An 8,000-nucleotide genomic window follows, 5' to 3' on the forward strand; every position below is an offset into this window, starting at 1 on the left:
AAGGGTCTGCCAAGGATGATGGATTCATCCATGCACTTCCCAGTCTCTAGGACTATGAAATCAGTAGGGATGTAATGGTCTTTAACTTTTACCAGAACATCCTCTACAAGTCCATAGGCTTGTTTTCTTGAATTGTCTGCCATCTCTAGTGAGATTTTTGCAGCTTGCACCTCAAAGATCCCTAACTTCTCCATTACATAGAGAGGCATGAGGTTTACACTTGACCTTAAGTCACACAAGGCCTTCTTGAAGGTCATGGTGCCTATGGTACAAGGTATTGAAAACTTCCCAGGATCCTGTCTCTTTTGAGGCAATTTCTGCCTAGACAAGTTATCCAGTTCTTTGGTGAGCAAAGGGGCTTCATCCTCCCAAGTCTCATTTCCAAATAACTTGTCATTTAACTTCATGATTGCTCCAAGGTATTTAGCAACTTGCTCTTCGGTGACATACTCATCCTCTTTAGAGGAAGAATACTCATCAGAGCTCATGAATGGTAGAAGTAAGTCCAATGGAATCTCTATGGTCTCATTTTGAGCCTCAGATTCCCATGGTTCCTCATTGGGGAACTCATTGGAGGCCAATGGACGTCCATTGAGGTCTTCCTCAGTGGCGTTCACTGCCTCTCCTTCCTCTCCAAATTCGGCCATGTTGATGGCTTTGCACTCTCCTTTTGGATTTTCTTCTGTATTGCTTGGAAGAGTACTAGGAGGGAGTTCAGTAATTTTCTTGCTCAGCTGACCCACTTGTCCCTCCAAATTTCTAATGGAGGACCTTGTTTCAGTCATGAAACTTTGAGTGGTTTTGATTAGATCAGAGACCATGGTTGCTAAGTCAGAGGTATTCTGCTTAGAACTCTCTGTCTGTTGCTGAGAAGATGATGGGAAAGGCTTGCTATTGCTAAACCTGTTTCTTCCACCATTATTATTGTTGAAACCTTGTTGAGGTCTCTGTTGATCCTTCCATGAGAGATTTGGATGATTTCTCCATGAAGGATTATAGGTGTTTCCATAGGGTTCTCCCATGTAATTCACCTCTTTCATTGAAGGGTTCTCAGGATCATAAGCTTCTTCTTCAGATGAAGCTTCCTTAGTACTGCTTGGTGCATTTTGCATTCCAGACAGACTTTGAGAAATCATATTGACTTGTTGAGTCAATATTTTGTTCTGAGCCAATATGGCATTCAGAGTGTCAATCTCAAGAACTCCTTTCTTCTGACTAGTCCCATTGTTCACAGGATTTCTTTCAGAAGTGTACATGAATTGGTTATTTGCACCATTTCAATTAGCTCTTGAGCTTCTGTAGGCGTCTTCTTCAGATGAAGAGATCCTCCAGCAGAGCTATCCAAAGACATCTTGGACAGTTCAGAGAGACCATCATAGAAAATACTTATGATGCTCCATTCAGAAAGCATATCAGAAGGACACTTTCTGATTAATTGTTTGTATCTTTCCCAAGCTTCATAGAGGGATTCTCCTTCCTTCTGTCTGAAGGTTTGGACTTCCACTCTAAGCTTACTCAATTTTTGAGGTGGAAAGAACTTTGCCAAGAAGGCATTGACTAGCTTTTCCCAAGAGTTCAGGCTTTCTTTAGGTTGTGAGTCCAACCATGTCCTAGCTCTGTCTCTTACAGCAAAAGGGAATAGCATAAGTCTATAGACCTCAGGGTCAACCCCATTAGTCTTGACAGTGTCACAGATTTGCAAGAACTCAGCTAAGAACTGATGAGGATCTTCCAATGGAAGTCCATGGAACTTGCAATTCTGTTGCATTAGAGAAACTAATTGAGGCTTAAGCTCAAAGTTGTTTGCTCCAATGGCAAGGATAGAGATGCTTCTCCCATAGAAGTCGGGAGTAGGTGCAGTAAAGTCACCCAGCACCTTCCTTGCATTGTTGGCATTGTTGTTGTTTTCGGCTGCCATGGGTTCTTCTTCTTTGAAGATTTCTGTTAGGTCCTCTACAGAGAGTTGTGCCTTGGCTTCTCTTAGCTTTCTCTTCAAGGTCCTTTCGGGTTCAGGATCAGCCTCAACAAGAATGTTTTTGTCCTTGCTCCTGCTCATAAGAAAGAGAAGAGAACAAGAAAATATGGAATCCTCTATGTCACAGTATAGAGATTCCTTTAGGTGTCAGAGGAAAAGAAAAGTAGAAGACAGAAGTAGAAAATTCGAACTTGTCAAAGAAGATGGAGTTCGAATTTTGCATTAAGGAATAGTGTTAGTCCATAAATAGAAGGATGTGAGAAGAAGGGAAGTAATTTTCGAAAATCAAGTAGAAGATTTTGAAAACATTTTTGAAAAATACTAATTGATTTTCAAAAATGAAAGTGGAAAAGAAATCAAGTGATTTTTGAAAAAGATTTTGAAATTAGAAATCAAAAAGATTTGATTGAAAACTATTTTGAAAAAGATGTGGTTAAGAAGATATGATTAGTTTTAAAAAGGTGTGATTGAGAAGATATGATTTGAAAAAAAAACATTTTAAAAAGATTTGATTTTGAAAATTAAAAACTTGGCTAACAAGAAAAGATATGATTCAAACATTAAACCTTTCTCAACAGAAAAGGCAACATACTTGAAATGTTGAATCAAATCATTGATTGATAGCAAGTACTTTTAAAAATAGAAAGAAATTGATTTTGAAAACATATGATTTGAAAAAGATTTGATTTTGAAAAAGTTTGAAAACTTGAAAAAAAATTGCATTGAAAACAGAATCTTCCCTCTTGTGCCATCCTGGCGTTAAACGCCCAGAATGGTGCACATTCTGGCGTTTAACGCCCAAAACTATACCCTTTTGGGCGTCAAACGCCCAACCAGGTACCTTGGCTGGCGTTTAAACGCCAGTCTGTCCTTCTTCAATGGGCGTTTTGAACGCCCAGCTTTTTCTGTGTAATTCCTCTGCTGTATGTTCTGAATCTTCAATTCTCTGTATTATTGACTTGAGAAGACACAAATTAAAAATATTTTTGGATTTTTAATAATAAGGAAAAATCAAAATGCAACAAGAATCAAATAACAATGCATGCAAGACACCAAACTTAGCAGTTTGTATACTACTGACACTAATGAGAATGCATATGAGACACTTAAGCACTCAAGTCAAGAGAATTCAAAGATCAGAGTAAGAAATCATCAAGAACATCTTGAAGATCACTAAGACACATGAATGAATGCATGCAATTGACACCAAACTTAACATGAGACACTAGACTCAAACAAGAAATATTTTTTTTGGATTTTATGACTTTGTAAATTTTTTTTTGTGCTTTTTTCGAAAATTAAGTGGAAAAAGAAAATAAAGGTATCAAAATTCTTAATGAGAATTCCAAGAATCAGTGCAATGCTAGTCTAAGACTCCGGTCCAGGAATTAGACATGGCTTCATAGCCAGCCAAGCTTTCAAGGAAAGCTTCGGTCCAAAACACTAGACATGGACAATGGCCAGCCAAGCCTTAGCAGATCACTGCTCCAAAAGCAAGATTGATAGAAATCAACAAGCTCTTGTGATGATAAGTTGAAACCTCGGTCCAATGGAATTAGACATGGCTTCACAGCCAGCCAGACTTCAACAAATCATCATGAAACTCTAGAATTCATCTTCAAGAATTCCGAAAAAAAAAATACCTAATCTAAGCAACAAGATGAACCGTCAGTTGTTCAAACTCAACAATCCCCGGCAACGGCACCAAAAACTTGGTGCAAGAAATTGTGATCAATACTTTTCACAAATCAAATAATCCCCGGTAATGAATCCAAAAACTTGGTGTTCAATACCATGGCATAAACACAACTTCGCACAACTAACCAGCAAGTGTACTGGGTCGTCCAAGTAATAAACCTTACGCGAGTAAGGGTCGATCCCACAGAGATTGTTGGTATGAAGCAAGCTATGGTCACCTTGTAAATCTTAGTCAGGCAAACTCAAATGGGTATGGTGATAAACGTATATAACATAAAGATAAAGATAGAGATACTTATGTAATTCATTAGTAGGAATTTCAGATAAGCGTATGAAGATGCTTTCCCTTCCGTCTCTCTGCTTTCCTACTGTCTTCATCCAATCCTTCTTACTCCTTTCCATGGCAAGCTTAAGCAAGGGTTTCACCATTGTCAGTGGCTACCTCCCATCCTCTCAGTGGAAATGTTCAATGCACCCTGTCACGGCACGGCTATCCATCTGTCGGTTCTCGATCAGGCCGGAATAGAATCCAGTGATTCTTTTGCGTCTGTCACTAACGCCCCGCCCTCAGGAGTTTGAAGCACGTCACAGTCATTCAATCATTGAATCCTACTCAGAATACCACAGACAAGGTTAGACCTTCCGGATTCTCTTGAATGCCGCCATCAGTTCTAGCCTATACCACGAAGATTCCGGTTAAGAATCCAAGAGATATCCACCCAATCTAAGGTAGAACGGAGGTGGTTGTCAGGCACGCGTTCATAGGTGAGAATGATGATGAGTGTCACGGATCATCACATTCATCAAGTTGAAGAACAAGTGATATCTTAGAACAAGAACAAGCGGAATTGAATAGAAGAACAATAGTAATTGCATTAATACTCGAGGTACAGCAGAGCTCCACACCTTAATCTATGGTGTGTAGAAACTCCACCGTTGAAAATACATAAGAACAAGGTCTAGGCATGGCCGTGAGGCCGGCCTCCCAATGATCAAAAGATCTAAAGATCAAAAGATTCCAAAGATCAGAAGATGAAAATACAATAGTAAAAGGTCCTACTTATAGAAAACTAGTAGCCTAAGGGTTACAGAGATGAGTAAATGACATAAAAATCCACTTCCGGGCCCACTTGGTGTGTGCTTGGGCTGAGCATTGAAGCATTTTCGTGTAGAGACTCTTCTTGGAGTTAAACGCCAGCTTTTGTGCCAGTTTGGGCGTTTAACTTCCATTTTGGTGCCAGTTCCGGCGTTTAACGCTGGGATTTCTGAGGGTGACTTTGTACGCCGGTTTGGGCCATCAAATCTTGGGCAAAGTATGAACTATCATATATTGCTGGAAAGCCCAGGATGTCTACTTTCGAACGCCGTTGAGAACGCGCCAATTGGGCTTCTGTAGCTCCAGAAAATCTACTTCGAGTGCAGGGAGGTCAGAATCCAACAGCATCTGCAGTCCTTTTTAGTCTCTGAATCAGATTTTTGCTCAGGTCCCTCAATTTCAGCCAGAAAATACCTGAAATCACAGAAAAACACACAAACTCATAGTAAAGTCCAGAAAAGTAAATTTTAACTGAAAACTAATAAAAATATACTAAAAACTAACTAGATCATACTAAAAACATACTAAAAACAATGCCAAAAAGCGTACAAATTATCCGCTCATCAGTAGCCTCTTGACTTGTTCCTTGTGGTAGCCTTGATAAGTGATTAGCAACTTGGTTTTCACTCCCTTTTCTATCTTTTATCTTAATGTCAAATTCTTGTAGGAGTAATATCCATCTGATGAGCCTGGGTTTAGCATCATGTTTTGACATCAAATACTTGAGAGTAGCATGATCAGTATAAACCAGAATTTTTGATCTAATCAAGTATGGCCTGAACTTTTCAAAAGCATAGACTATAGCTAATAATTCCTTCTCTGTTGTAATATAATTTTTCTGTGCTTCATTCAATACTTTGCTTGCATAGTAGATGACATGGTGCAAGTTGCCCTTCTTTTGTCCCAACACAGCACCAATTGCAAGGTCACGCATAGACTATAGCAAATAATTCCTTCTCTGTTGTAGTGTAATTTTTCTGTGCTTCATTCAATACTTTACTTGCATAGTAGATGACATGGTGCAAGTTGCCCTTCTTTTGTCCCAACACAGCACCAATTGCAAGGTCACTTGCATCACATATGAGTTTAAAGGGTAATTCCCAATCTAGCGGTGTGATGATTGGTGCTGTTGTGAGTTTAGTTTCTAAAGTTTCAAAGGCATGCTTACAACTTTCATCAAAATGAAAAGGGTTATCAACCACCAGCAAATCGCTTAGTGGTATAGTTATTTTGGAAAAATCTTTGATGAATCTTCTATAGAATCCAGCATATCGTAAGAAACTTCTAACAGATCTCACATTGGTTGGTACAGAAAGTTTTTCTATGATTTTTACTTTTGCCTTGTCAACCTCTATCCCCTTTCTTGAAATTTTGTGACCAAGAACAATTCCTTCGGGTACCATAAAATGGAATTTTTCCCAGTTTAAAACTAAATTAGTTTCTTCGCACCTTTTAGAGACTAGTGTGAGATGGTTCAAGCAAGCATTGAAAGAATCACCAAAAATAGAGAAGTCATCCATAAAGATTTCAATAAATTTTTCTACCATATATGAGAAGATTAATAGCATGCATCTCTGAAAGGTAGCTGGGGCATTACATAACCCGAAAGACATTCTTCTATATGCAAAGACTCCAAAGGGGCAAGTGAATGAAGTCTTCTCTTGATCTATGGGATCAACTACTATTTGATTGTAGCCAGAATATCCATCCAGGAAGCAGTAATAAGCATGGCCGGCCAACCTTTCAAGCATTTGGTCAATGAAGGGAAGGGGGAAGTGATCTTTTCTTGTGGCATCATTTAGCCTTCTATAATCAATACACATCCTCCACCCTATCACTGTTCTTATGGGAATGAGCTCATTCTTCTCATTGATAACGATAGTCATCCCTCCTTTCTTTGGCACCACTTGAATTGGGCTTACCCATGAGCTATCAGAAATTGGATAGATAATCCCAGCATGCCACAATTTCATTACTTCTTTCTGGACTACCTCTTTCATGGTTGGGTTTAATCTCCTCTGAGGTTGTACCACTGGTCTTGAATCTTCTTCCAGCAAAATTTTGTGCATACAAATGGTAGGACTTATGCCTTTCAAGTCATCAATGGTCCATCCCAATGCATCTTTGTGAGCTTTTAGCACAGTAAGAAGTTTTCCTTCTTCTTCTTCACTTAAGGAAGAATTAATGATCACTGGAAAGCTATCCTCTTCACCAAGGAATGCATATCTAAGGTGTGGGGGAAGAGTCTTCAATTCTTGTTTTGGTTTTTCCTCTATCTTGTCTTTAGAGGAAATTTCTATCACTTGTTTCTCCTGAACCGCTTCTATCTCTTCTTCTTGCTCTTCTTGACCGTTGGCTTCAAACACTTCCTCCACCAGATCTTCTATCATTTCCATTCTCATGTGTTGTGCTTTCTCAGGGGGTATTGCATGGCTTTAAAAACATTGATGATTATTTGCTTATCATGCACCCTGAGGGTCATTTCACCTTTCTCTACATCAATAATAGCCCTTGCTGTGGCCAAGAAAGGTCTCCCCAAGATAATTGAATTGTGTCCCTTTTTCCATGTCTAAAATGACAAAGTCAGCAGGGAAGATGAATTCTCCAACTTTTACCAGCAAGTTCTCTACAACTCTATTGGGTATCTTGAGTGATCTATCAACCATTTAGAGTGACATTCTTGTGGGCTTAACTTCTTCTATTTCAAGCTTTTTCATTAATGAGAGAGGCATCAAGTTGATGCTGGCACCCAAATCACAGAGGGCTTTCTCCAAGGTCATACTGCCTATGGTGCAAGATATGATGAAGCTCCCAGGATCCTTAAGCTTTGGTGGCAGGCCCTTTTGAATTACTGTACTGCACTCTTGGGTCAAGATCACTGTCTCATTTTCATTCCAGCTTCTCTTCTTGTTGATGAGCTCTTTAAGGAATTTTGCATATAGAGGCATCTGCTCCAATACTTCAGCAAGTGGAATATTAATTTCCAGCTTCTTGAAAACCTCTAGAAACTCGAGAAATTGTTGGTCATTGAGCTCTCTTTTGAACCTTTGAGGATATGGAAGAGGAGGAGTGTAAGGCTTCACCTCCTTTTTCTTTTCTTGTGGATGCTTTTCCATGACTTGTTTTTCCTTCTTTGAGGCTTGTGGTTCTTCCTCCTTCCTCTTGGAAATCTATTGATCTTTCTCCACTGCTGTTATTTCTTCTTTATTGTTAGCCTTGTCACCTTCCAAT

At 39.2% G+C, this 8,000-nt stretch overlaps 1 non-coding gene across 1 annotated transcript; it reads left to right on the forward strand.

Moving 5' to 3' along the window:
- The first annotated feature begins 1,405 nt into the window (after nt 1-1,405).
- LOC112704487 (small nucleolar RNA R71) lies at nt 1,406-1,513 on the forward strand. Its single transcript, XR_003155111.1, has one exon. It is a non-coding gene; the product is annotated as a small nucleolar RNA R71 (small nucleolar RNA).
- The last annotated feature ends 6,487 nt before the right edge of the window (nt 1,514-8,000 follow it).

This window comes from Arachis hypogaea, chromosome 7 (genome assembly GCF_003086295.3).
Source record: "Arachis hypogaea cultivar Tifrunner chromosome 7, arahy.Tifrunner.gnm2.J5K5, whole genome shotgun sequence".
NCBI lineage: Eukaryota > Viridiplantae > Streptophyta > Magnoliopsida > Fabales > Fabaceae > Arachis > Arachis hypogaea.